This window comes from Cornus florida, unplaced genomic scaffold (genome assembly GCF_030987335.1).
Source record: "Cornus florida cultivar Cherokee Brave unplaced genomic scaffold, ASM3098733v1 CherokeeBrave_3.0.0_Hap2_Chr08, whole genome shotgun sequence".
NCBI lineage: Eukaryota > Viridiplantae > Streptophyta > Magnoliopsida > Cornales > Cornaceae > Cornus > Cornus florida.
The window spans coordinates 43,405,681-43,411,700 of record NW_026775578.1 but is presented as its reverse complement, the minus strand read 5'-3'; positions in this window follow the sequence as shown (position 1 = coordinate 43,411,700).

Here is a 6,020-nt window from a genome sequence, read left to right as displayed (position 1 = left end):
AATACTATGTTTGAGGAGGAGAGAGAGGGACATATAGATAGAAGAAAAAAAAATCATTTAAGGATATAAATCTTTAGGCCTCAATATTTCTGTATTGGTTAGAGTTTAATTTAAAACCTAAATAAGGAGGGAGAAAAGAGAGAAAATAAAAAATTATTTTAGGATATAAAATTTTGAGGTCCAGTATTAAATTTCTATATTGATTATATTTATAAAAAATATTAGGAAATAATAATAATATATAACATATATATAAGAAATTTTCAAATTTGAGGCCCTTTCAAAATGGAGGCTAGGCGGCCACCCTTTATGTGATACCCCTCGGATCCTAGACACGGGTTGATCAGGTCCAAGCCCAAACCTTAGGGAATATCAAACAATTAATATTTTAAAACGAACACAGAATATAAAAATGAAATAAGAAATAGAATAGAGCTGAAAGAAATACTAAATATAAAATCCTCCACAGTTAAAAAGATTTATAAAATCCAACTCTCCAAAACCTCTATCAGTACAACTCGAGAATACATCTAGTGGACCCCTAAATCAAATCCCAACTAAACATAAAATAACTGGAAATAAAACCAAATCTAAAATATGGAATGAAACCATACGTCGTCGGTAGAGTGAATGATAGTCTCTGTTCAGCAAGATCAAGCCTAAGACTGGAACCGTCCGATACCTGAAAAATATAAGAGTGGGTCAGGCCCACGAACAAGTTCTAATCTAACTATAATCCATACAATGACCCGATACGCAGATACACCCTAGATATCTCACAATATCTATCTAGTCCATAAATACATATATATCCACACTAAGGGACATTCACTGAACTACGAAGGGGTCTCAACTTGAATAGAAGGCAACATGCGAATACGCACCCAAAGGTGGGCATGAATACCTAGACCTAACAGGGTACACCTCAACCTATCATAGCCAGCTACGCATCCACTACATATACGCACCCTAACCAATGAGCTTGAGACTCAAGCTCATCTCGTGGTACCATAACCATATATCTAAAGTCTGTCTAAAACCAGAGCATGTTATTCAATTATTCATTGAGTTGACATACAATATATAATCTAGTTAATCACTCAACTTATTTAGTTGATATGACTTAACTACTACCAACTAATCCAGGAAGTCATTCAACTTAGTTAGTTGATCTGACTTAAACATAATTAGGATTCAATATTTTACAATCCATTTCTTTATACCAATAGGTTAGGTCTTAGCGTTTTGAGCTAAACCATCCCTAGTATGTCACCATCCCATACCGGTGCATACAATCATCAACATCCATATAAATTACAAAACATAAATAATAGTTCAGCAATTTACAGTCCAAAACCATAATCCAGATAATTGCAGAATAGTGTTAAATATTTCAGTAATTAAAATCCAAGCGTTAATCCATGTAATTGCAAAAAAGAGTTTAATATTTCAACAATTAACATCCAGAGCATGCATAGATCAAATCTGATAAATAAATGACCCTATCATGCATTCAAAATAAGATTTATAATTATACTATATCCCATTAAATTGCTAAAATTAACCTAAGTAATTAATTTCCTTCCATCCGTTAACAGCATATAAAGTGCATAAATTTTATACTGTTCGTCCCATTAACTTAGAGGTAAAGCTTATTCAATTAGAGGTCTTAATAACACCCAAAATTAAATACTTAATCCCTCTGTGAAGTCCCAGAATTATTCAGAACTGTTCAAACCCTCAAACAGTGTCAAATAGTGCGTTAAAAAAATTCCAGAAAGTCCAAAATTGAGAGAGCCTGCTCCATGAACTTGGGAGCAGGCTCCCTAATGCATGGAGCCGGCCGGCTCCATGCCTCTTGGATCCGGCTCTAAGGGTGTGGGAGCCGACTCCCACTTCCATGGAGCCGGCTTTCTCCCCCTCTGAGAGCCTTTGGTCCAATCCTTCTCCGTTTTCGACCGTCTACTTCGTCTCCGGCTGCTTCCAACCTTACTGTTCTTCATTTAAACTGAACCTAAGGGTCTTAAATCTCATCTAGTATTATTCCAGACCTTGGTTTATAACAGTAAGACTCAACAACAATGATTAAAACGGTAGCGACTTGTTATGCTAAAAACAGACGATAAACTTCATACATGCAAGAATTAATTCAGATAAATTCAATAGACAACAGATAATCAATTTAACATATAATAATCATGCAAGATTCAATTAATGTCTAATAAATCTCTTAGAGACTATCTAGGTGCACAGAACACAGGCTAACAGGAAAGAGGAAGAAAAGAATTTGCCCGTGATTTCAGGTATGAAATCTCGGCGTCGTCTCTAAGTTTTCGGCAATTCTAAATACCGTCAAGCCTCCTATTACTCCGGCTCAAATCCACGATCAACCTCCTTGGTCCTCTCTGTTTTCCTCTCAAGCCACTTTCTGTTTCTCTCTAATTCTATGATCCGTGAATAGGGTTTTTCTAACCCTAGCAGACGTATTGTTCTATATATAAAGGCTAAAACAAAACCCTAATCCATGTATAATTAGAGACAAAACCCTAATTAAATCCTAGTCGGCCCATAGAACAAAACCTAAGTTATAATCTATGTCGGCTATACAAACGTAACTTCTAAAAGAAAACCCTAAGTAAATAACGTCTTTAAATACTCATTTAACTTATGTACATAATTAAACAACTATAATAAATCAATTAAAGACGCATTATAAATAAAAACAATTTACCAATTAAATCAAATAATTCAATTAAATCAAATAATCCAAATAATTCAACTTATTCAAATAATTCAAATAATAACAATTAATTCAAATAACCAAGCAACAAAACAATTAAAAATGCAACAAAATACTTAATTAAAATACCGGGACTATCATTTTAAAATTAGAGGTATTACACTCGAGGCAGTGGTGGTAGATATGAGAACGGAAGCCTCTGTTTAGTTGTTGCAGGGAAGCCTCTTTTTAGTTATTGGAGGTGTGATTATTCTTCTATAATATATGTGACTACTATTAGGATATAAATGGATCTATTTGGGTGTGAGAGGAAAAGAGAGGGGTAGGGTAGTGGTGGATTAACAATTGCGGCAGGGGAGGTGGCCAGTGGGTGGTGGTGTATTGGTGATGGAGGAATGGGTGTGAGAGTTGCAGTCAATATATATATATATATATATATATATATATATATACGTTTACAATATAATTTTTGGAGAGGTAATTTTGTATTTTTAATAATGAGAGTTAAATGGTCGTGGAAAAAAAAAAAATCTTAAGGGCATTTTGGGGCTTTTATAAAAAATTTGGTTAAAATTGACGATAAAGGGGCAATTTATTTAAAAATTTGAAAATACACGAATTTATATGTACTTATTTTCTAATAGGGGTATTTCTTGCACATTTTGCATATAGTGAGGGAATTTTTTGCACTTAACCTTTATCTATCTATCTATCTATCTATCCGTGTGTGTAAGCTATTCACTTAAAGAAATATAATTTCCAAGATAATTTATCCCTCTTCAATTGATTGACAACCATATTTATTGGAGAGTAATATACCAGTTGTCAAATTCTTAATGCAGTAAAAAAGAAAACCCATGGAATAAATATTAGATGCATCATATACACCATGTCATTAGTTTACTCACCCAATGTAATGACCCGGTCATTTCCTTCATTTTCTTTTCCTCAGAATTTCACGGATGAATTTTTTTTTCGTTGAAATTTCTTTTCTGAGTTCAGTTTATCATCGCTTAGTGTAGTCTCGAGTGCTCGGAAATAGTTTCTAAGACTCTTTCATTTGGTTTGAAAACTTCTTTTGAGGACCGAGTCATTTCCACATTTTTCGTTTTTCGACACTATTCACTTTTCGTCATTTTTCCTATTTTGTCTTCTTCCCTATTTTGTCCTTTCCCCGTTTGTCACCTTGTTGGCATAACCTCACTCCTTGTGTTCGAAGTTGGTTTTTGACTTCATGTATCTTCATTCTAAGTGGTTTCCACGAAATACGTATCTTTACTTTTGCAAGAAAGTACTCTGGTTGCTCCTAGTGCCCATAGGGGTATGGATGCACAATTTTTTAGACTTTTTCTTTTCTTGGGGTGTTTTTCATAAATATCTTTTGAAGATATTTTATTTCAGGGGTTTTTAAGAAAATATTTTTGGAAGATATTTTCATTCTGGGGTAGTTATGCAGTTTTCACTTTTTGGAGGGGCCATTGTGCAATTAACGAAAGTTATTGCAAAATACCTCGTCTGGAGCCTGGATCCTCATATGGGATTCATTTTCACATTTCATCGAGTCGTGTACTTATAGAATTTCCTTTTGGTCATTTTTCTCCAATTTCAGGGTTTCTGACCCCGGTTGCCGCCGAACTTGTTCGGGGTATATCTTTCTGCTCGGAACTCGGTTTTCAACGCCGTTTCTTTTGTTATTCATATTTTATTATTTAGAATCTTTTTCTTTCACAGAGTTTTGTCATTTGAGTGCGTTTGCTCAAAATTCACTTTTCCGGACCCGGTGGGACCCTTTCGGGGCATCTTTTTGAGATTTTCTATAAATAGGGGACTTAAAGAAGAAAAATCAGATTTTCTTCTTTTTTTTCCTCTCTTGGCCGGCAGCCATGGATGCCCGTGGGGCTGCCACCTTTTTTTCTTCTCCTCCACTTGATTTCCTTAGTGAAAAGTCTTCGGCCTTAACGTTTGTTGTTCCCTTCGACGTGCTCTACCTTTCCCCCTTATTAGAATTCATTTCTGACCATTTCTTGAGTTCGGGTTTGAAGTCAAGTTGTGATTTTGATGGGGCATCTTGGGGGTTCATGTAGATCGTGTTGTCCTCGACAAAACCCTTCGGTATCGTCGGATTTAGAACACTTTTATTTCGGTGGGTTTTTAAGATTTTCATCTCAAATTGAGGTAGAGGGTGTTATAGTTTATTTTCCAAGTCATTTTGATTGCTTTTGTAATGGAATAAAATTGATATGCATGTTTTAATGTTAATTTGAGAAATTAATGATTGTTGTAACTTGCATATAATTCCCTTTTGACTTGGTATGTGGCATGGCCTTCAGTTGATACTTGTTATATAATTAATTGTAGCCATTTGAATGAGTTTTCAAATCTAGAGATTTAAATGAATTTAATTTGATTTAAATTCTTTTTAATTGTACCTAACTTGTTTTCCATTTTTGACTTGATATATGGCATGGCCATGACTTAGTTCTTGTCATATATTTATTTGGGATCAATTGAATAACTTTGATAAATTAGAAAATTAATTAATTTAAATTAATTAAAATCTACATGATGATGTATTGCTCATTTTGCTCTTTTGATTTGATATGTAATGAGCATGCTATATTGTTTAACATATATTAAATTGAGATTATTTGTAATAGATTTGAAATCTAGAGACTTTCCATGATTAGGTTAAAAATCTCTTAAAATAAGTATTCTAATTACCTTGTGAGCATGCTACTAACTTGATGTATAATTAGTACTTGTGGCCTCTTAAAATGATAATTGGACTTAAAATGATATCGAATATCATTGATTTGCAAAGCTTATTTAGATGTATCTTGTGTAGGTGTATAGCTTGTTAGAATATTACAATTATTTACCTTGGAAGTTAGTTACTAAATTGAAGCTTATTTAGTGCTTGTAGCTTAGGATGGTAATGTGGCTCAATTGTTATAAAATATTCTTACCTTATGTATAAATTGCATATTGAGGACATGACTTATCATATGTTATTTAGACTTGAATTGTAGGACATGAATTGTGTGGATTCAACCTTACTTGTACATGGAATATGGTAACTTGCATTTGATTTTGTATAGGTTTTGAATTTATTGATTTTGGAAAGCTTGTGAGGACATAATTTATGTGATGGCTAGGGTTTGGCTCTAGTACGGAGACAAGAGTCTTCTAAGTCATAAGTGCGCACTAGGTAGTACCTTGTGGGCCGTAATTGCTCGAAAATACTTGCTTGGTCTAGCGACCGCATGTCCTAGTCTTTCCA